This window comes from Papilio machaon, chromosome Z, assembly GCF_912999745.1.
Source record: "Papilio machaon chromosome Z, ilPapMach1.1, whole genome shotgun sequence".
NCBI lineage: Eukaryota > Metazoa > Arthropoda > Insecta > Lepidoptera > Papilionidae > Papilio > Papilio machaon.
In genome coordinates this window covers 2,748,222-2,773,937 of record NC_060016.1, presented here as the reverse complement: position 1 = coordinate 2,773,937, position 25,716 = coordinate 2,748,222, and the positions used below count along the sequence as shown (strand labels likewise).

Genomic DNA, 25,716 nt, shown 5'->3' with positions numbered 1-25,716 from the left:
TTTTTGGCACTAACAGCGCAGGTTGGCTTAAGGTCACGAAAGTTATGCATCACTAAAATTTTACCATTAAATATAAAAAAAAGTATTGTCCAAAAGAAAAAAAATTATTTGTTCGCGAAACAACAGCTTGTTACAGCTGTTGCTTTGAATAAATTTTAGATTTTAATTTCTTGTTATAAAGACTTAATAAGGATAAAAATATTTTTATGTTTTGGCTATGAGTGCAAAATTTTAGGTTTGTTTATTGTTAAAATTAACGATGATTATTTTATTTTATAATGATGATGATGTTGGGTTAGGTTAGGTTAGTGGGGTTGATGAATGGGAAGTGAGAGGTCATGGAACGCTGTCTCCTTCGAGAAGGAGCGGGAGCGCGAAGGGGACCCCCTAGCGCCTCCGCTCCGGCGCAGGAGAGTGGGGAGAAGGAGGCGGCAATACGCTGCTGCCTTTTTCCCCAATACTCATAACTGAGGGCCTTAGGGCCAAACGCAGGCGGGGTCACGGAAGTAAGCTCACGCGTTTCCCGTGGCCCCGCCGTAACGCGTCAGAGGGCAGTCAGGTCTGAGTGGGTATTCCGGTCGCCTTCTGCGACCGGCGAGTCCCACACTCCCTACGCCATTGCACAGCCCGGCGTAGGGGTGCGTAAATGCATTTCCTGACTATAAAAAAAAAGTGGGGTTGATGAAACTACAAAATGTTGTAGTTCGAATGCTATTATTTTAGCACAATAGAAAAATTGACAATGTATTTCAGACGTTCTATTCCTCAGCAAGCCAGCAAGGGTAAGGAAATCTATTCTCACAAACAATTTTATAATGCCTGCACGCCAGCTTAGTACGTGTTCAATAATTATTATGTATTAAATTACAAAACATAAGTATGTTTCAAACAATTATATTTTGATAATTAAACTAATTGATTAGGTACCCAAAAAACTTGTTTTTAATCTCATTGACCTTTAATTTTGGACTAGCATAAAAAAACGCTATTTCGACGATTTACTTTAACATTTTCACACGCACTATTACGTGCAACCTTTAGTTATAGCCTGAACTATGTTGTCTCACGTGGGCTTGCGTTGACTATATCGATGTAGGGGCCACAAATTTAATTGACCCTTTGCCGATCCATTATTCATGATAGCAGTCCATTTATAACTTACGCTTTTAGCTAGTGATTTATTGTTAAAATTTAAACTTTTAATACAAACGCGGAAGCTGAGGGAAGTTTTATGCGGATCGCATGACGTGCTTATCTATATGTCATCGACAGGTCATGCATATCGCACGTTTGCAATTTGTCTAGGCAAAATGTAAATAGTCAGAAAATAGCATCATTCACAAGTATATGTATTATATTTTGACAGTTAGTTATTAATTTAAAAAGTGTTCAAATATAACACGTATTTGTGAATGAATTCGTTCGATATATAAAATGCCGATTCTTTATAATTTGCTTAGTCAAATTATGAACAGGCTGTAATCACGATCGGTGGTTGACTGATATATGTAATATCCATCCATTATGGTTTATACTAACCATTGTTATTTGAACAAAACATGTCAAAGGCTTTGATTGATTTGGCTGTCGACCAAATACGTTCCCTTCATTGGAGTTTGTTTAATGAACCAAAGCATGGTGGATTTTAGACGAATTAAGCGGATGAATTAGGTATGAAATAGGGGATCGTATGCTTAAGTCGATAATTACTAGCTAGTATGAACTCTGCCGCGTAATTTATTTTATTTAAGTAGTAGTAAATTGTGTGAAAGAGGTAAATATAAAGAAATGTGTGTCGACTGAAATAACTTAAAGATTGATTTAGAATACGTGGTAAGGTTATTATACTAGTAAAAACCTAACATAGAGTAAGTAGAGTTTAATTAAGTTTAATACGAAAAAATGTTGTGCCGACAACATAGAAATCTGTTTAAAAATTAGATAATTAAATAATAGTATTTTTGTTGCATTCTAAAATTAAATATATAGAAGAAAACTACAGCATCTATACATTATCATCTAAAATGAAACCATAAAACCCATACATATCACCGAATGAATTAACAAACAAACAAAATCATTCATTCATTCATTCACTCATCAAATGATTGTACAAGTAGTTGTTTCATTCCTTTGTATTGCTCAAATCGAAATTCAGCCTTAATGAGAGGTAATTAATACCGCGTATTACGTGCCTTTTAATAACAACGTGAATAATAGCGAACTTAGAGCTTTGATTGTCATCATTGTGACTTCTTGAAGTTGATTCAACTAATTTATTCAGGATTATTTAATCTATATACTCGTATACAAAAGAAAGTCGTGTTAGTTACACTATTTATAACTCAAGAACGGCTGAATCGATTTGACTGAATATTGGTGGGCAGGTAGCTTAGAACCAGGAAACGGACATAGGATAATTTTTACCCCGTTTTCTATTTTTTATTCCGCGCGGACGGAGTCGCGGGTAAAACCTAGTACAGGATATATAATGCTGTAATTTATATATACTTTTAATACATGAAGTAAATATGAATAATACACAAACTTTGATAACCAGTGATGGTTAATGTAATATAGATCGTTAAACTAGCTAACTAGTTTTACTATCTCTAAGATAAAAAAAAAAAACTTTTCAGCTCTATTACGTTGGTATAAGATATAGGTGAACAATCATTGTTTTTTAATATCTAAGTCCATCATATTAAAACTATTACCTCAACGTTCATTAATATTAAACTAATTTAGTTTATACTATGTTTAGCAAGTAAAACATCTTAACTAACACTCATAGTGGCGTTCGTTAAATAACAAACATAATTAAGTACATCGCTTAAAGGGGGCATCACTTAAGATCAGAATCTTGTTTAGCCGCTACTGTTCACAATCTCTACCTCATTATCTAAATGAATATTAAACAACTATGTAGTTATTCCAAATAGTTACTGGAAAATAACAAAATAAATGTTGTTATATTTTTAATTACAATTTTGATACATTAATTTTATTTACTTTAGTTAAAATGTTTTTAATGAAAAAAGGAACCAAAACTATTTTTTGCTTTCTCATCCTTTATATTTATAGAAATATAAAGACTTTAAGCAATATTTTTTTTGGGTTTTTAGAGAATAATGATTTGATTATTTCGTTGCTCCTGATAAAGTAAAAAATTACTGAAAATTATTTATTAAAGTTAAGTATTTTTGTTAAGAAACCATTAACCATTGATAATAAAACAAAAAGACATCGGTAATAAGTTATTCGGTTATCGAACATCCCAACGCCATTTGATTCGTTTACCCACTTTGGAGATTGTACGTTTAGTTTAAATTGGATGAACTCTTGGGCGTTTTTTGGAACGAAGTTCCTTATCGTGCGTTGTGAATGGGGGCTAGACGGAAAAAATTCTTACGAAAAGTTGTCACGACACTTTTTGCTATATCACCATGGCAACGACGTGACAATATATAACGAAAATTCATAGAAATAAAATGTACTTCTTGTGAAGACTTAAGTTTTTTATGCATAGAATAAACATTAGTTCCTTCACTAATTAATTGAAAGGAACTTCGTTCCATCCGGGTGTCCCTTGACACCTCTAAAGTTTTTTTTTTTAAATTTGGCTAGTACCTGGCATTGACGTTTACGTCTCGGAAATCCATGTGTAAGTTGACAATACAATTAATCGCTACCATGTCCAAGAGTTTTAAAGTCAGATCTTGATGTCCAAAAAACACTCACGACGGATTACACAATGTACAGTAATTATTAGAATTAAAACTAAATACTAAACTAAGCTAAAACAAACATTGTATTACTGTAACAAGGAAACAACAACTTTTCTTAAGTAAGAAGAGTAGGAAACGAAGTAATAAGTCTATCTTTCGTCAATTTTAGCAATAGTTAGAGTTTAGTAACACGAAGTCATTTGCTGTTACTTCGATGAAGACAAATGTAAAATGAAAAATTGATTGATCGTTGAAAGCATTAGCGTGACCCTTGTCCATTATACCACGTGTGCGACGTGAAATCGTGCTTCAGAAGCCCTAATTGATTTATCACCCAACTAAGTACTTAGAAGCTAAAGGTGTTACGAGTTTGGGAGCGGATTAGTATTACGGATCACGTTCCAATCGATGATATTAATACCAATCTTGTCGGTCATGAAGCGACAAAGAGTTTTTTAAGTTTATTATTACGTTAGCTTTTAAAAAAGTGTTTCTGTATATGGACCTTCTAACAAAATAAAAAAAAATCTCTACAAAACTTATGTTTATGCCATACTTTGATGATGACAGATTTCACTGTAACTTTATTTAGTTAAGTTATATTAAAAGTATAATGAAGTGAAAGAAACTTCATCTTTTTAAGCGAGTTTCTAGCTAAAATAAAATAATCCACAAAGCTGTAAACATTCATATTTATCGGATTTTAAACAAGCGCATATGGACTCGTTTATAAGCTTTTTATTTCCGTTAAACCTTTAGAAAGGCGGTATCGTTTTCAACATTTATATTTTCTTTCAGAACATATGCTATTTTTATTGTTGTATGATATGGGTAAACACAGAAGTGTTTCTGTGTGTTTAAAACTTTCTTTATTATTAACTAGCTTTTAACCGCGACTCCGTCCGCGCGAAATAACAAAAATAGAAAACGGGGTAAAAATTATCCTATGTCCGTTTCCTGGTTCTAAGCTACCTGCCCACCAAGTTTCAGTTCAATCGATTCAGCCGATCTTGAGTTATAAATAGTGTAACTAACACGAGTTTCTTTTATATATGTAGATTACTCATGGAATACTGACTGGAGAAATTGCCTTAAAACGAAAAGAATATTTGGACCTCTTTTATTACATGCTAACTGATGATACGTAATATGTAATGAAATGAAAGGTAAAAACGTCAGAATAACATGAATATAAGATAAAAGGATTAAGGAAATTTGGAAAATTTTATTTTAATTTTCTTAGCTTTACTCTTATCTCTGGCGTCCTAAGACCTCACAATATCTCGAGTGGTTTAGAAATACAAATATCCATAATTTATATTTATTTACGTAGCTATGTGTTATTATTCTATGTAACGATTCTAGAAACTTATTCAATGGCATAATACGTGAAATGGAAACATTCTTCAAATCACCATGTTTTTAAGAAAAAAATATGCCAGAAAACTTGAAAAATGAGGTCGTTGAAATCTGTCATTGGAACTGAAAAAATATTCTGTTTCCGCTAGCCTTTTAAAAATTATGTCAACAGAATAGAAATAAAAATAAACAGAAAGGCCCTTCGTACACACGGCAACGTAAATATTCGAACCCCAGAGATTTTAGTCGCTTAGTATAATTTCATAGAGGTTCTTGAACAGCGCGCGTTGCCGACATTTTTATCTGTCATCGGCAAAGACAATCACTCGCAACCTGTTTGTCAAGCTCGTCGTGAGAAAAGTCGCTGCGATTTTCAAGATAGTGAAGTAAATCTATACAGATAACATGTAGTCGCTATGTCCGTACTGACAATAGACAACTCGCGTAGACGAATCAACGTTGTGTATACGGAGCGCGTGCAACGGGATGCTCGCTACGCTACCATACAATATTAGTTTCGACGATTTACGTTGACTTGTGTATGAGGGGCCTAAGTAATACCAAAATCAGCGGTCTCGTATCCTTTTGTCCTTTAAAACTCGTGATTTTTTTATTCTGTTTAATTCTATATAAGCTGGCACACTTATCTGTCACAGCTTAGATAGATTATGAATCTCTTACACGTCATACAATGGTATATTTAAGTTGTGATTAGATGTTTGGTATCTCGTATTAGACGAGATTTTTTAGGCTACAACTTTTGTGTTCCTCTCAATTGTTACTTTTAATTTGAAGAGAACAGGGCTTTAATTTATTTTATAGCTTTTAAAATAGCAATCCACTCAACTTAGTTGGAATTTGCTTCAATTTAAATTGCAACAGATAAATTGGAATGAAGCGAGAACCTTTTAGAAACCCCACCAAGTTGGGAATACAAAACTGCTTTGGATTCCGGGAACTAATCATACTAACCTTTGTATAATTTAAACGCTAGAAATTTCACCTAGGATACCTTTGATACAGTTAGAGCCAATTATTGCTTTAAGTCGGATTAAATTTCTATCTAGACAATAATGGAGGATTTCTGTTTAAGGAGAGTCCCTTCTCCGCCTTATGCTTATCTTATGATTAAGGTCTGATAAGTATCGGCTTTGATCTTTCATTTTAATAGCTTGACAAATACACCCTCAACCTTTTTTTAGGTTATGTACAGAAGATCGAAGAATAGTAAATTAATCAGACAATAAAATATCTGTATATAATAGACATATTACAATTGAATCGCAAGCGACTCCGTCCACGCAGAATGAAAAATGAGGCCTATGTGTTCTTCCAGACAATTTTCTAAATCTGTGCCAAAGTTCATCAAGATCCGTTGAGCCGTTCATCCATCCATCCATCCATCTAAACATTCGCATTTATAATATTAGTAAGATGACTGAAGGTAAACAAAAAAATAAGCACTAACACATATTTATAATTTTGCAGTCCTTTTTGTAACAGTTTTTACAAAATTTTAATTTTATATATCAAAAAGATAGTGAAAATAAACAAGAAATAGGAGAGTTTCCGTTTAAAATAAATGACACCATTTAATTATTAATCTTAACCAAAAATTTAAGCTACAAATATATTTATTAATAACTGTAATAAAATACAAAAGTAATTAATTAACAAAGTCAACAAGAACGGATTATGCTTCGGCACCATTAAAGAATATCACAATTATAACAGAGCCTGGTTTCATAAATAGATATCTCATTTTCTATATTTTTCTGCAAAATGATTTAACTTGAATTAATTTTTATTTGCAATATTTTGAGTAGTTTTTGAGTTTAATATAAATGCTTTGTTTTTAACATAAGTAACGATTCATTAAGTCGAAGAAGATAGATTTATTTAAATAAATAAGTATTAAAGATCTGCAGTGTTATAATATTTACAGAAACTTTAAATCCAATGTTTAAGGTCCCATTTTCAAACAAACAAATTAATAACAAATACAAACAAAGAGAAGTTATGTTTGAAAAAGTATGTCACAAACAATCTTGCTAATATTATAAATGCGAATGTATATATATGTAAAATACCAGGTTAATATAAATATGTATATCGAAAATACATGTATGTATGCTTTAAAAATATTTGGCTTAGGCTAAGTTTACACGAAAAATATAAAAATAACAGTGGCCGAATGTACAGGAAATTAAATTAATGATTGATCCCTTTTACCATTTTCAGAATCACGCGATCCTTTATTGTAACTGCTTTTTGTGTATAATAACAACATTCACAAACATAATACGATGGTTAAAAAAGACATTATTGTAAAGACCTGGAAATAATCCATGTGGAAGAAGTCCGAATCACTTCAGAAAATCAGACAGACGAAGATCTTAAGTGATTAAAAACCTCATTTCAAATGTTAACTAAACTTTTCTATATTTATTTATCTCCTTTCAAATTATTAAACAATATTTGATGTATAATTTAAAGAAAAATATAAAGAAAAAGTAACTCACCTAGAACGCTAGTCAGAAACAATTAATATATTAAAAATACTATGGCCACAAAATAACAACGTCCAGAATCATTCCAACGTACAACCAACGAATAACCACAATGCGATAGTTTACCGCTTATTACACTTGTACATATGTTTGTATGTTTAAACATGAATAATATTGTATAATAATATGTAAATATCATAAAATTTTCCTGTTACTCAAACTTATCATACGCAACTATATATTACTAATAGCTACGATATAATTTTAAACGAAGTCTTAAGGTCAATGGTTAAAATTTCAACGGTCAATATATAAAATAGAATATATATATAAAAAAGAGACGTATGTTTTTGTATTGGTTTTTCGGTTGTGAAAATAGATTGTTATTGTTTATACATTTTTATATCGAATAAAAAGGGGATGTTACGAAACTTGAAACTTCCAATTTAATTACCAACATTTTCGCAGCACCATTTTGGGGAAGCTGCATGGAGTTTTCAACCGAGTGTAAAAAGGAAATGAAAAGGGGAATTGGTTTATTATCTTGACTGGTGGAAACGTCCACACAAACTGGAGAAATTTTACGATTGAATAGAAATAGCGCCTGGTAAGTATAAGAAATAATATCTTAGAATCTAAATTTTTTTATTAAAAACGTTATGATGATAATTTTCGTATTTCGAATCTCCATTCTCTAAAGGCAATGTTGTAAAAATATAAATGCGTTTCGGCTCGTAGAGAAGACTAATTCAAAGTTTAAAGTATAAACCTATTATTACAAAACAACTAAAAACAATTTGACGAATCACAACTATAATTCTACAATGAGTGAGGAACACCTGCTTCTAATAACTAATAATAACAGTTAATTGTACTGTAGTCTCTATATTTACGATTTTATATTTTTCAGTTAGTCATAAAAATAATTAAAAAGGTTTAACCATAAATATAATGTGCTTTTATTTTTATTTATTTAACTCCAAATCCAATTTTTCATCTTGATTAACCTACGAAATTGTATGTCAAGTGCCAGTTTCCATTTAAAAAAGCTGATTCTATGTCGGAGGTAAGTCATGCGAGAAAATAAGGGGGAAGGAATAGAGAAGGCACAAAATCGCATCATTTCATATCTATGCCGACGTATACTCGCCGAGCTTAGAAAGCGATTTGCTGACCGAGAGACAATGTGGCTAGCTTCTGCAATTTAGACAAGTCTTTATAAAGAACGAACTAAAAGTCTAAAGATCTGACTTTATATAAAAATCGCCATTGAAATATCTCTTAGAGAATTTCTCTAAAAGAATCGACGAACCTTCTTCTTCTTAATTTTTCGTAAAGTCCAACGACGGTTTGGCTATTTTTTCCCAGCAGTTACATATCAAATTAGTGGATTTGATAACAATTACTATAACGTATTAATTTAAAAATAACCTATTGGTTGCCCACAACTTCCGCATACTCATCTGTCTCTTTTAACACACAACATTGTTTCCCATTACACACCACATTGTACGCGCCACATTGTTTCCTTAACACGACTTTTTCCATTTGTGCATTTAAGCCACGTCATTTTTGGGATCACATTGTTTTAAACCTTGTTTTAAAATGCAAATATAAGTAACTATTTCACGCAAGTACTTTGTCATTCAATATCCAATAGCTCTAGATTACAAATATTATTAAATAAAACAAAAATGTAAGTGTGTCATACACAGTAATAGCCACGAAGCGACCACTTTAATATTTTTAATTCAACGCGACATTTATAGAAGATTGAAATTATTGTGATATGAAATAAAACCAGGTCAGTATAAACAATAACCATTGGCCATCAAATTAATTTATGAATAATTTATTAGTAGTTATATTTGCTTACTAGGGCATCAATATTTTTATTCTATTGTAATATTACTAAAGCTTTATCCAATCAAATGATAAACTTGAATGCTTAAAATCCTGGCTATATATAGAAGTTGAATTTACGACGACTGTTCTATGTTAATGAAATGGTTAGATCCAGCGATAACTCACAGGATTAGACGATCGAAAGATTATCGTCTTAACAGAGAAGCAACCGATATCTTTATTGAATAAATCGTCCTTGTTGCAATAGCTTAGTTCTATGAGATCCATTACTATATTGACATAATTACATAAAGGAAAAGGGTTATATTTCTTTAGAGATGAGAGATGTACCTCTTGTTCTGCAAGTGTTACAATAACGAACATTGTTAAACTGCTTTGTGAAGTAACGGAGCACAACTTAAGACAATTTCCTTCATGCTACATTTCATGGAATTGTACACACAATCGCAATATTTAAAATAATAATAACAATGTTAAATGTAAATGATATCCGGATTTAAATTTAAAGCCTGGAAAATTACTTTTAATGTTGTTAGTATATGCTTTAATTTGATGACATTTTTTCAATTATTGTATTTGCTTACCGAATCGATTGGAAATAAAATTGTTTAATCAACAATGAATTGTTTAACTCTGTTGATAATAAATAAAAAATCTGTGTCTGTCTCCTATGCTTTCCTAAACCACGGGACAGATTATCAAAATTTTATGAGATTTTTTGAGATCGCCAGATAAAAATTTGTGCACCATTTGTGCTTGCTTTAAAGCATTTGATTTGGCACATTAACATGAGTGCTCTACTGTTCGACGCCGAGCCAAATTAATCGCCTTATACTATATTATGTGGCAATGTGTACTTTGACTAATGATAGAGTGCATTTAGTTAATGCTGTCAATATTGGTGTTGCGTACGATGTTTATTTTATGGTTGTACGAAGTGCATGACATTATTAGACACATAACGTGTAATGCATTATTGATGTAATTGGTTGCAAATTGGAGTTAGCTGATTCGTACATATATTTGCACATAAACATTGCAGTCGAATAATCAAATCATGAATAAATAATTTCAATGTTACTGGTATAATCTAATTTGATTGGTCTGTTAATTTAGATCTGTGCAAAAACATAAAAGGGATATTTCATAATATTATTGATCAAATATTTAATTAAGAATCCAAAGTGTTTTCTGTAAGATGTAGGGTGTATGTAACAGCTGTAACGGACGGACAGAAAAAGAGAAACATCTGAATTTTAGTTTTTGTACAGAAAAATATTTACCAAAACAAAAAAATATATTAACTTTAATGTTTTTAATTTGTTATAACGTAAATATACTGTATTGATAATTTAATTTTAAAACCTAAATAAATAATATTTTCATATTGGCTATTTGTTTTAAATTTAAACGAAAAATAAAATAACAAAAAAGAGTTAAATGTAATAACTAGAGTTAAATAAATAAACAAATATCATCAACATAACAACAAGGCATATGTAACATCTGCACATATTTAACCAAAACTTTTACTTCTGCATGTTAATTGATAAATTACTTCAATTAAAAAAGTTTTCCTCTCAACTTGTTTCTGCAGCGATAACTCGCATACATTCGTTTGTAAACATGTATAACGTAATGGTTATAAAGTACCATGCAGTATTTTTTCGCATAAATAGTTATTGTATGCACAACAGCTGCAGCGGAATATTCCTTTAATCCTACATTCACATCCCTCATCTCTAACACCTGTGTCCTTCCACTCAGCATTTTCCCCAATATTAAAACGGCATTCTGACTAAGCATTCAATACTTATGCTTACGGAGATGACGATATGTATCAACCCTATCATTATCTTTGACAAAACAGGAGTAACGATATGTTTTAAACTTCGATTTTGATCTCAGAAACCTACGGTAATTAGAGAAAGGTGGTGAACACATTGAAAGAAAGAATAAAAGTAGATAAATATCAGAATTGTAACTATAAATTTTCGTACGAACCCGTGAACTGTGAACATGGCCCAGCCTGGTCTGTGAACATGCGTATGCAACTGTGCCGAAATATTGGGAGGTTAAACAGCTTAATCGTGGTAAGAATTTTAATTATTATTAATTTAAATTATTATTTAAAACATTTAAAGACACAAAAACTTAATCATCTTTTAGGCTGGCAATTGTAACATTAATTAAAAAAACAATTACACAATTAAATATTATAAAGAAAGTAGAATAAACATTCCGTCAACATTAGCAAGATCATTAAGCTTGAGGGAATCTCTCGCAGTAGCTAGTTAGCATTCATATTCCACAAATATAGAGTATCTTGTCCACGACCTCCTTACACGTATACATTGTAAACGTTTCTGAAGCGACCTACATTTCTACTGCTAACGGATTTTTTTATTACACGTCTTTTTTTGTTTTCGCTGTAGCTGCGTCGGTTAAAGACATGTGAAGATCTTAATTTTTTTTTATTTATTAAGTTTTTAACTCGTACATTACTTGCAATTTTTCTTTACTCCTCTGGCAGTATTTAATGAAAATTTGTTCATTTTACATTGGTTACATTTTTTTGTACGACTATTAGTAGGCAGAACATTTTTCGCGTCTATTTCTAATACGAGCGAGTCATAGGAATTGCAATATTTTTCTTGCCTATAGAGGTCTCTCGTATCCAGGTTCAACTGTCTGTTCCATAACCTAAAAGGCTTTTAAAAAAACTTCTTTATCTGGAGTTTTTAAATTAACTGATTACTGTTGGTTTTTTTTTATAATACAAAATCAAAATAATGTCAGCCTTTATACCCTGAGCATTAAAAAGGTAAATCATTAAATATAATCCACGTTCAATTATATCAGCGAAAAGAGAAACAGTTCGAAAGAACAAACAGAACTAAAACTTTCATTTGACTTCTGTTGTTACTCAGTTTGTGTAATCTAAATTTTACGAGCTAATCTCAAGGCACTTTGGAGTACTGAATTAAAATATTGTAAACAACTAAAGCTAGAAAACTACAATATTTTTATTTTATGAGTATGTATAGATAATCTTAAATAAACAGTACGGTAATTATTAAAAGAGCAAAGGCAGTAAAGTGGCGACAGGTCACCGGTGTGACATACGTATTGTACGGATCTGAATGTTGGGTCACCAAGGTTTCGGATGAAAGAAGATTGCATGTAGCTGAGATAACAAAAACACAAATCGTTATATTATTATGGATATGACCAGACGATTGGTTGATTTAAATTTCCCCATACTTTATTGATTGTGTCGCTAAATTTAAAAAACAACAGTTTCACTTACTGTAGCAGAAATATATTGAATTTGGTTTAAATAAAAAAAGTCACATTATATGTTTACTTCTTCTTTTATTAAAAAAACAGCTTTCTTAATTTCCTTCTATAAAAACTTTCAAGGAAAACAAGGAGGTGTTATTTTTATTTTATTAAATTTTCTATCACAACTTTAAAAGATGCTTAAATAGAATTGTACTGAAGTATTATTCAAGCGAGGCAACCTTTCCCAAATAAATTTCAACAAGTTCATGACCCTTGGTACACGAAAATAAAATTCAAATCAGAGGCATATTGTGAATGTTCAGTATTTTCGATATATTTACTCCGAACACAACAAAAGCTCAAAAAAATTATACAATAACAGAAATCTTAAAATAGAGTTCTTCTCTCATATTATCTCGATCAAATGATTACAATCGTTAAAATACTGTGTGTCGGAGAAATTAGACTTTTTATCTGGATGACCATTTGAAGCCTAAACGATGCTTGTACGATTTTAATATCACTTTGAAGGAAGGTTAGTATAGTGCTACTAACATATTTGGCCCAGGGAGCAAAAGTGCAACCGTTTTTCTTTCTTTTTTGATTCATTTCATATGCCTAATGTTGGCCAAACTAACCGTTAGTACAAAGCATCACATTCACTGAGCCAGTTAGAGGACTATAAGAATATATCACAGAACAGTGATCGTGTCAGTGCCGCCCGACACATACAATCTTCAACTGACTATAAAATATACCAAGTTAACACCGAACTCGTAGATAAACACAATTTTACAAAAAGATTGCAACTTAGATGTGGCATATAAAACCGGGGAGACTACAGGTAGTTGAGAGAATAACACCAAATTTACATCAGAACATTAACTACTTGTATCATTGTTGTTTACGTCGTTTGTATAAGAAATAGCGCATTTCTTCATCGTCTATGAAATGTGGGACAAAGAACTGTGAGATATAGTGTGACACATTTTTCTGGAACAATAAACCACTTAATACTACCTACCGTGTGGTTTAGAGCTGGATTATTCATTATAATAAAGCTTTTCACATGAGCAATTTTATACATTAAAGAGGTTTACAAACTTTTGTATAATTATCTAAAGAAGTTTTTTTATACCTTCTACGTCGGAAAACCCGTGGGCATCAAACAATAGTTTCAAAGTAAGAAAAAAAAGTATTTTCAATAATGAATATGTCGTTATTAAATAATAAATATCTATATTTCCAGTCAATATGTCTTTTTAAGGCACACAATAAATGAAATAGAAAATATTATTGTCGTCTGCAATAACAGCTTACCTGTGGCCTGTGGCGCCATAACAATTGTTGATTTAAACTTGTTCTTGTTTTCTTAGCAGTTTCGAAGTTGTATACAGCGAATGTAAGTTACACTTCGCGAACTTTGTTTGACGTAAATTAAAAACTTGAAACTGCTATGTTTTCGTGAAAATATTTTTACTTATTCATTGTACTAGGGTTGTATGAAACATAAATATTTATTGTTCAACATATATTTCAAAAGATTATATATATCTTCAGCTTAGATAAATTACATGAAAATTTAGATAAAATATATTCAAAATGCCGTCTCTCATTTTTTAATATCTCATTGTACTCAGTAAAGTTGAAACATTAAAAAGTTTTTACCATTTTAAGCAAGTCTTTTTATTGACTTAATATCACATCGTAAAATATAAGAAGCCTTTCGCGTAAAATTAAACATTATAATGTATTTTATTAAAAAACTGTCTTTGAGAAGAAAAATAAGATTTTCATTAAGTAATAAATCAATTAAAAAAATTACAATGATTAAATAAAATTAACATATAAATTAAAAGAATCGAGAGATTTTCCAAACGAATTATTTGACTGAAAATACAGTCAACTGAAATGCGACAAGTTGTTCTGTTTAAAGTTGTATTTGTTTTCGTAGGATAAGATTCCGGTTCCCCGGGGCGTGAGCCCGGAGAGTGGTCTCCGTGTCAGACCGCATTAAACAAACATCAGATTGGTGTCTGTCTTGATATTTAAACCTATACCACTACTTTTAAAGAAAAAAAACCTTTATTTTTGGTCCTTTAAAAACACGAACCATAATTATTATTGCAAATATCACTTATCAGACGTTTAGTTATGTTTATAATAATAAGAACACTTGTCAAAATATATTTCACTTCGTAAAGAGTTTTACATAACCTAAAAGTGACATAGTTCATACTTCAGAAGAAACTACTTTAGACTCGTGGCATATTTCATCATCAGCCTTTCTTTATATAGTGCAATACAATGTAAAGATACAAAATATAATCTCTAAAGTATAATGGAAGAAGCAAAACTAAAATGACTAAAACAATGTCATCAAAAGAAAAATTTCGCAAAACTGTGGCAAGAATCTCAAAAGGCATCGATCGCAAGGGGTGGAATGGGTCCATTTCGTTATGATTCATCGGCTTTGGAAGATATCGACCGTTCCAATCCAAGAGATAAGCCACATTCGAGCACGGCCTATACCCAACCCTTGTTTGTAACAAAATACGTGGACAAATACTATCGAAAATATTCAATCGTATTTCCTCTGTCCTTTTATTAATGCTGTCCAGAGAAATTTAAATTTGCTTCATTAAGTATTACGTTTAAAAATATTGTTTTGGCGCACGTCTTTTCCTTACCTATTGTTCAGTTAAGAATACTTATTTCATATTGCGGTGACATCTGATTTGATGCTCACAATGCAATCATGTCGATATAGCTACATATATACTAGCTATATATTATAACTCTTAAGGTGACCAGTTTGATACATACGAAATTCCATCTTGATTACCAAGCGATTTTAACTCTTTGTACAGCTTTATTTTACAGTGGAAGACGTCAGCAACAATATCTGTTGCACGAATAAGTGGGCACGACCGGTGAAATACCACGAACACACAGAAGACAAGCGTGAAGTAGAAGCAATTCCACGTTTCCTCTCATGAATAATGCTTGCTGGTTTGCCATCTTATAACATATATTTTTTTAGGTAGATAGTCTTGATATGTTTTTTCAATAATATATCAACAGTTTCGTGAAAAACCGTGAAATATAAGATTATAAACTAAGAAACAAGGTTAATTAAACATAAAGCTCCTTCTGTATTCATTCATTAAATAATTACAATTGTAATGTATATTAATAATAACGATGCTTTATACAAGATATTTGTCTAATGTGGTAATTCATATTCCACAACACTCGTATTAGTAAGCCGCATTGTTATTATTTACATTAAACTTCACTTTAAGCATTTATATCGTGGTATTATTTAAGTCGAATTATTTTAAGATTTTAATAGATTTATTATACAACTATATACTCGTATTGGTTTTAAAAAGCCAATGGACATCTAACTGACTATCTAGCCCTGGATAATAATAAAAATCTAATGACTCCTCAGTCCTCAAAATGTGTGCTCACATTTAGATCTATGTACTTACATAAAAACACACATACTCGCAAATACATAACCCCGTCAGTTGAGCACAAATATATTAAACGGAGAGATACAATAGTGTTTGATACGAGTACATATATTTCTATGTTACATTCACTTGAATCACGTTGTCACTTGAATCTAGGCAAAAAGCAATGCAACGAGCATTATGTTAATATAATACAATACAAAATTATTGACTAGGAACGGTTGAATTGTGCTACGCCAACTGGATATCAATGCCCTAATTCTTAAGGCAAAGGCAATTTATTTTGAAGCTTTATTTTACATTACGTTTTCCGCGGATTCTTTTATAAAACAAAACAACAAAATATTTAAAAACGCAAAAATAAGTATAAAAACAACGAAATAGAAAAACAGATCGATTTTCTGTTGATCGATTCTGTGTTATTTATTTTATTTTTTGACATGAATTCGACTAAGAAAATTGTGCATTGTCAGCTTTTCCTTTAGTTATTAAAAATCAATTGTTACATGTTTCAAAACTAAGGGTAAGTACACAGTTGGCACTAAAAAATAATCTATCATATCTCGTTACACTCGTGTCTTGGTAAACATTATGGCAGCAGCAACATATAAAAATGACAAAAGAATTTTTTTTAACAGCACTGTGACAAAAATTTGCAACACAATCGAAACAAAAGCAATAATAGTTTACCAAATCTAGATAACACTAATCTGACGATGTTTTCAATGCTTACATATTTATAAGGGATTGTGATGTTAATACATCAAACAAAACGAGTTAAAAAATAGACACGCGGTATCGACGATGTAAAAGGTCAAAAAGCAACGCCTTTGAATTGTTTTTTTTTAAATTCACCAACTCAGGCTAGTCTCTAGTATGTAAGCTTAAGTAAAAGTGTAGGTATAGTAACTAGTCTGTTGTCAGTTGTAAAGTGATGAAAGTAATTTATATCTAAGATTTAATCAAGTAAATAGAATGTAGAATCCTAAAGGCGTGTACAATGCTCCTTATATAACTTAATACTTTAGAAATTATAAGTTTAAAAACAAATATTTAAGTTCTGCTTAGTGCCAAATTAATGAAATGTAAACACATTCATATTACTTTACTTCTAATCTATTTAATTAATTTTACGGGGAAACACTTAACATAGCAAATAATTTTTAGTCGAACGTAATCCATTTGATTGACGTCGATAGAATAAACGATTTACAAATTCTAAATTATTAATTCTAAAAGTACGAGACAAAGATTATAAAAGGCTTGAAAATTAACATCACTCTGTCGTAGTATAAATCAGTGGAATTGCCATTGACTTTCGTAGCAGGCTACAGATGAATGTGTCGCTCGATGGTTTTATAGTTTGGCTCTGATAACTGGCGAACTAATCTGGTATAAAGCCGGTACGTGATAGAAACACTCATAGATATCATACTTAGTCACTGTTGAAATAACAAACTGTTATTTTACATATTTACTGCCCTGCCGTAGTACAGTTTTATACTAGTACGGAGGACAGCTGAATAATTTGCTATGTAACAAATTTGCCTAAATCATTGTTTCATTTTATGTATGATTAGTTAATATAAATTACATACCTACCTTAAGTTATTATAGAATAAGAAACATGTAATCCTAGGCTAAGTTTGTTCTTTTTAAGTAATAATAATAAATAAATATTTTTTTTAACATAATAGTTTAACACCGAATATTTTTATAGTCAGTATTAGGAACGTTTATACTGAACTAAAAACGGCATTAATTTTATTGTTAATAGCCTTTTTATTTATGAATAGATTGTTTGTATTCACCTTTAGTATGTGGGTAGTATCGTTGTTTTTTTTAAGTAATTAAGACAAGTACACGTATTTCTATGGTACTCACTATGACACTAGGAAGGGGAACAGGATTGAAACACTTCAAAATGGATTAATCCGCCAAATCTCTAAAAGATCACATCAATCGATCAGGAGCTGTTTTGTATTTTGTTTTATTTCAATAGAAAGCTTGTTGTATATTTTAAAATTCAATGACCTATTTTTATCGTTCGATGTTTTTGCCGTATTCGAAGCCGATGCCTCTCCGGTCAGATGAACACTACTTCCCGTTTTATCCCGGCCGCAATCCCTAACTTAAGCGAAACGGATTTTGCGGTCGAGAGTTTGCGAAATGAAAACACTGCAAATTCAGATTTTGTTGTGTTATAAAAACAATTCTAGCATTCACAGCCTTATCACGTTCGAGTAACAATACCTACATTGAAACAGAATCAAATAAGCGTATTTTGAACAGAAATGACTTTAATAAACGCAATACTCTTGCGTATATGCTATTGTGTTGCCAAATTATTAAAAGAGAAATCATTTGAATCTGTCGATTTAATTTGACGTTACCTTATTAACCAAACCGTAATGACATTAATACAAATATTCCCAAAAAACAATTGGAATTAAACTACGCGAAAATATACCACAGTTCAAGCTTTTCGTACGAAAAATATTAACACACAAACATTTCTAACAAATAAAAATTAAAGTTGTATGGACATCTTTATAACTACGTACTCGTATATACGTACATACTAATATTGATCATTTAAGCATATTTTATGGAGAAATCCGAGTTTTATATACGGTAAATACTTTAGCCATCTACGCGACATAGGTAATTGAGGGGGGGTTGGTAATTACAAGGTCGGCTTGCCTGGCTTTTTATTACAATTCCTTTCATTGCTGTTAAATTAGCGACTGTGACGTAGTAATGTTGTAAAACTTGTTGCTAACGAGACACGTAATGGGTCGAATTAGTGGACTCTTGCTATTGTACTGAAGGGTCTCAGTGGCCATTGTGTAAAATAACCGTATACAACATTTCGTATATATAACTTTCCCCTAAACTTTTTACATAATGATAATTTACTGTAAGAAGCGAGGACGGAAACCCTCGCGGGACTTTTAAATTTCTCTCAACTGTACTGGCTAAAAGTTGTATGCGTAACATAATAAATTATCAATTATATTAAAGAAATATATGCAAACTTTATTTATTTTAAATTACGAAAGCATCTTTTCAATATGACAAATACTTAGTTTTTTTTTTAATTTCAGTTATAAAATATATTAACAACGTAGTACCACGAGCGAGTATAATAAAGTATTGATGTACTATCTAGCTAACCACATACTATGAAACTGCAGCCAAGTTAATTTTTGATATGCTATTTAAATGCAAATGTAATATTTTTAGTGCCAGTGTCACGGAAGCTCTATATAATATATACGAGTAGTATGTTAAATTGAAGGATCCAACAATACTTGGGCCAAAAAAACAATTTCAATTTCTACAGATAAATTAATAAATACATATAAAATTACCAAGAACCTGACTTCGGATAGAACTACTTGATAATGAAGTCAAAAATAAAAACCATCCTAAAATAAAGATCGATCAAGTCACGAACTTTAATTAACTGTGAAATTTAATCAAGAACAGTCAAGTAATATCTTAGTTAATCCTGAACATATAATCATCAGCAGCTATACGTCCCCACCGAGGGGCTCGGAGCCTACCCCAAGTTAGGGGTGACTAGGCCATAGTTAACCACGCTGGCCAAGTGCGAGTTGGTTGACTTCACACAATCATTGAATTTCTTCTCAGATATGTGCAGGTTGCATCACGATGTTTTCCTTCACCGTACGAACGTCGGATAAATGTACAAAATGTAAATCGATAATCGAAAAACACGATTGCAAGTCAAGTGCTTAACCCCTGAACCACCGACGCTCTTTTTCTCTCGAACATACAATGTGACATAAGAATATTACAAGCTATGCAACTTGTCATTACGCGAATTAACATAAAAGTCGCCAAATTGTCTGACACGCGATGATATCGTGACGTCATAGTCATGGATTATCTAATATCTAATCATATTTTAGGTGACAAAATGCGGTAGCTCTAAAAATCGAGTTTATCTGTGGTATTACTTGTATTGATCTCGAGTCTCATATCTGAAATGCCGCTGACGATTAAACTGTTAATTGAAATTTTAAGAGGATCTATCTGATGAGATTTAAATGGATTACAGAGATGATATGCGGACTATAATAGAAGAGCGACAGATGTTATTTAAATACTCCGACCGAGAAGCTGTGAGTTTACATATACAATAGCGTATCTATTGACAGGCAAATGAGCAAACGGGTCACCTAAATGATTTAACCATCACTAGAAAAGTAAGGAATAAAATAAGGAGAATAGCGAGATGAGACTTTAGAAACTGACTCATCAAACTTAATACGGAATTACCCCATACGTGTGGTGTAGCTTTTTTTTATTCTTGAGGTCCAACCCATAGATAATAAAAGAACGGATATTAATATAAATTATTGCTTTCAACTTAACCATGTCCAAGATATGGACGTAGTTTTGGTAGGTGAATAGATTAGAAGGATTCCCGATTTAAAATTTGAAATTCGTGAAGCGAAACACACGAAAATATTAGACTGTGAGGAGACTTGGTTTCGTATGAAATGTAAGAAAGCCTTTGAAAATCATATATTAAATCAACAGTAGACTTTATAGTTATTAAATAAATCTCGAAAGCAAGCGTTGTAAGCTAAACGTTTGAACACTTGAAGTGAAGTCGCGTGGAAGAAGCAGGCGTGTGAGCTCGTATTCACTGCAGTCGCTACCTAACATTGTTAGTTTAGGTTCTCTCCTCGGATAATATTAGCTACATATAAGCTTTCGAATCTCAACGATTGCGCTATTAAAAGTAATGTATTATAATGTATAATAACAATTATATTTACACGTGAAAACTTTGTGCCGCTTTTTAAGGAAATTGTGGGAACGGATGAACGTGAAAGACACAGTTCAAGTTAATGAGGAGAAGTGTATTAAAATATTTTTAATAAAAAAAATCTGAGAAATAATAAAGAAATATGAAAATAAAAAAAATATTTTAATAAAAACAACATTAAGGTCACCGACTTTCAATGCGAACCAACAAAATCGTATGAAAATGTGTATAAATTCCAAGTTTTGCAAAAAGACTGAAATGCTCTCTTTTAATTATGGCTTGACACCTACGTCCATAGCAACTGGTCGACGGTTATTATAAAATTTGAGGGACATCATTATTAATTTACTGAAACGTATAAGTAATTACTAAATAATTACTAAAACGTATAATGTTTATGTAAAGATTTCATTTTATCTAACCAAAAATTAGCAATATACGTAGTACCTCTTTTTAATATTGAAGCTATATTGACTTTTTAATTCAATACATATATTTAAAAATAAAATGCGGCTTTGTTTTGTCATGTTGAAATGGCTTATAGCTTGAATAATCTTTTAATACTATTTACAACGTTATACTTAAAGCGATCACATCACGAACTATCTAATTGTGAGTTTCCACTACCAAAAAACTCGTACAAAAACAGTATAACATCTCTCTAATTTTCTATGAAAAAAATAGATTTGAATATGTTTTTATTCATGTATTACGACGATGGTACCTCGCAGTATGTTATTTTTTTTTATTTCCCTTATCCCTGCTGCTATCAGTTCTGCAGCAACCTTGGTTTCCTTAAAATTTCCTTAAATTACTCTGTATCTATGCTAAACACTAATATAATTAAATTTAGTACATTTACGGCTCGCAGTATGGTTGTGTATCGTAACATGGGCTGTTAGACAAATTGATATTGACTCGTAGACTAAATTGACGCTCAATCAATTTTGAATATATTAATATGTCAATAAATATTTCACATGTGACTTACAAATTTTTTTAATGTTGTTCATTATATGTTACATATTACATTAGTTATATAAAATGTAGAAATAGAACTTCCATTATTTATAAGTATTTTTTTATTTTAATACCAATTAAAAATATTACTCTGCAACAAAATTATGAAATTTAGTTTATTTTGCTTGTATTGCAATCATTTTTTAACAACTGTTTGATAAAGTTTTTGTTAAAAATAATAAACGTACTTTTACGAGTACGACTATGTCTATATCGCCCATAGAGCTCATAGAAAATTCAAAAAAATATCAAAAAAGGAAATAACGAATATAAAATCAAGATCAAGTATAAAACCAATATCATAGTAAAAAATTACTAAATTAGATTCTTTAAAAAGTAAAAGTCGGGTTCGAAAATGCTAAAAGAGTCGTCTACAAAAACCGAATCTCGTTCGACGGCTTAAAAAAATAGACACGTAGGTTTATTTCTTTAAAGAAATTACTATTTGGGATTCCCAGGAGATGAAATAATAAACGCCAATAGGCGCCTGATGGGTAAACGAATTTTCAGAAAACACGTGTTCGTACTTTGGACTTCTATGATGGTAAAATATTTAAGGTTTTAAGACGATTCGTTCTTAAATAAGTTTTATTTTTTCGTTTAGCTCAAAACCAAAGTACGAAAATCAACCTCAAATTAGGAAAAATACATTTTATTAACATAATATCGTAATTAATATTTATTAATAAATATTTCTTATCTCATTTACAGAAAAAAAGTGATATAAAATATACCATATTTATTATAAAATTTAAAAAAAAATTGAAACAATTATAATGATGTTTAAAAAAAATAACGATTGTGTTAAATATATTACAACTTTATAATTTAAAACTAGTGTAAAAAGTGGGGTTTAACATAAATAAAATCTAAAGAAACGGATGATCAAAGAAACAAAGACACGAGTACATCAAACAAAGGCTGATGTCTCCAAAGATATCTTACGTAACAAGAATCTCAGTATCACAACGCTCCTTAAAAACATTAATCAGGCGTAACCTTCCGAGTAAAAATGATAGAAGCTTTATTAGTCATCTACGAAACGTCTACGCGCTACGCATCATCGTAGCCGCAACCTGTTACAAGACATTATCATTTACGTTCTGCCGTTACAAAAACAATTGCCCTTTGCTTTTAATAAAGTTTCAATTTTTTTTTATTAAAACTAATTATTAAATAAAGAAACGACTTTCATGAAATATGAGTACAGTAATTTATTGCAAACAAATATTAAATAATTTCTGGTCATCGTATTATTTTAAATATTATTCTTAGATTCGTTACGTACTATTATGTTACGGACACACACAAAGGCGAAAAAATGATGAATGATGATCACTTACGTAAATTACCTCTTACTGTTGTTTATTTCCACGTGGAAATCAGTATTTTTTTTATTTATACCATTTTTCTAACAAGGTATAATATTCGGACAGTAGCAATAATAATTAATTCTTATTTCTTCTTAACGTGCAAAATTGTATGTTATTTACGACATTTTTAATACTTCATAGCTTTTTTTACTCAGGGAACATCATTTTTAATTTTCAAATTGACAAATAGTAATAATATTCCGCCGTTGGATTTGATAAAGAAGATAAATTTTTTAAGATATAGCGCTGGCTTGCAGAAGTGAAACAAAACTTTCAAAACATTTCCCACGTAAGATATAAATGTAATTTCCTCATTAGTTAGAAAAATTTTCATCGCCCAGCATATTTGTGAAATTATGAATTAAAGAAAGAATCAAAAATAAAAAAGTTATATAACAAATAAATTGAACGCATGGTTGAAGAAATAATCGTAACTAAGCATAAGCTTACCGCGCTCGGTGAGAAGAAGTTGACAGTGAAGAGGTAAAGTTTGAAGACGAATAGTTGTTAAGTAACGTTTCGCGGCGATTTTTAAATATGACACGAAAGTCGCGAGTGAGCGCGACTATTCGGAAGTTGGGTCGGGCGACAGCGCTCGGTGCGATTGCTAACTGTTGCGAGCTCGTGCGAGAAGAGGCACCGCGCGCCAGGGCGGCTCGAATAGGAATCAGCTTCACCCTCCAGCGTTACATAACGCGGAGTAGCGCAGCGCACTCCCCCTCCCACCAACACCCCGCTTTTAGGGAAAAGATGAATGAGTAAAGTTTCCTAACGGACGTTATTCCATGGATCACGCTGGTTTTCGGAACGGCCCGTGGTTATGTAAAACTGTTTTTTTGGTTAACTCTGTAAAGCTACCGAGTTACAACCACATTTCCTAACGTCACCCACCTCGGTATTTTGATGACTTTTCTTGCTAAAGTCGCAAAACCAACCAAGTGTAATTTACAAGAATGTTTAGAATTTAAAAAAGTTCATGCCCGGTACACGTGACCTTCCTTAAATTTCCTAAAACATCAGACTAATACCGAAACATATAGTTATTACCTTGATCATTACGTATATATCATTTTGGCATGTGATCACTCCTTTGCTTCTGCCGTTTACGTGGACCACCACGATTTTGTTAAAAATAAACTCCTTTACAGAACACGTTCTGAAAGCATTGTAATTAGGAGTCTAGTTGTAAATTTCCTAAATTTTTGAAATATAATCTGAATACTAAATACCCGAATAAAAAAATATTCCAGGAATTAAAACTTATTCGCAATAGTTGGTTTAAACTAATAAAAAACAATCACCGTTAAAGTCAATTTACATTTTAACTTATTTGGAAAGTCGTGCCTATCGAGTCGAATTGTTCCCGCTTTATAATCTCTTGCCACTGAAACAGCAATAAAAGATAAACCTAATTGCCGAAACAATTAAACGGGACTGAAGAAACTCGGGGCCGGATCCGCAACCGTCTTATAACTTGTATTATACTCAAATGTATACCAAGAGCTAACCTGACTTGAAATTTGCATTTTATGCTAATCATTTTTTTTTTCCATCGGAAATATCTTATATAACATTTTAATTATACATCTCCAGATCTATGCCAATATTTAATTTGAAATTTATTTTTGAACCGTCCGCAATCCAATTTGTTAAATTATTGAACTCGTTATTAAAATGTATAAAAAATAAAGATCACATTAACCTAGTAGTTTGATTAATTCTATTTTCACTACTATATAACAGAAGAAAGAAAATGGATTGACCACATTAAAATTCTCTTATTTTCGAGCTCTGTTTTTATCTTATTTTGTCACTTATATTATTATTTACCCCAGTAGGAATACTTAAAAGACGCAATAAAAGAGCTGTGGTAGACAATAACATACGAATATTCTTACCCAAGAACTGCGACCCTTATCATTATAACATCAAATTTCGATTATTCGATTAATATCATAGCCTTCCCAGAAGAGAATCGAAACGTAAATACTTGCAAAAAATAATACTAGCGTATTTGCTTGAATATATACTCGTTTGTATTAAGCCTCTTTGCTAATCCTTGACACTCACTACATACCTCTTGAAAAAAAGTAATACGGATAAAGGAAAGATTTATGACAATATTGTCGATATTGATTTGTAGTAAGTCAATAATTCCGCTCTAAAAAGAATGTTATTAAATATTCCTTTACAATGTGAGCAAAATACGAGTATATCCAAAATGTATGAATTTAACTGACGGTTTTCATTGCTAAAACATTCATACAAAAACAATGTTATCTCAATTTA

General features: G+C 31.2%; 1 protein-coding gene across 3 annotated transcripts in view; it reads right to left on the bottom strand.

Moving 5' to 3' along the window:
* The window catches only part of LOC106720027 (frequenin-1), a 120,001-nt gene extending 95,924 nt beyond the window's left edge, over nt 1-24,077 (bottom strand). For 2 of the 3 annotated variants that reach the window (XM_045686259.1, XM_014514570.2), the window contains exon 1: nt 23,878-24,077. The gene's annotated coding sequence lies outside the window, so the exon portion shown is untranslated. Of the gene's footprint in view, nt 1-7,609; nt 7,697-23,877 lie in introns of those variants that run through there. The other variant, XM_014514572.2, reaches the window with a different exon arrangement.
* Nucleotides 24,078-25,716: the final 1,639 nt, after the last annotated feature.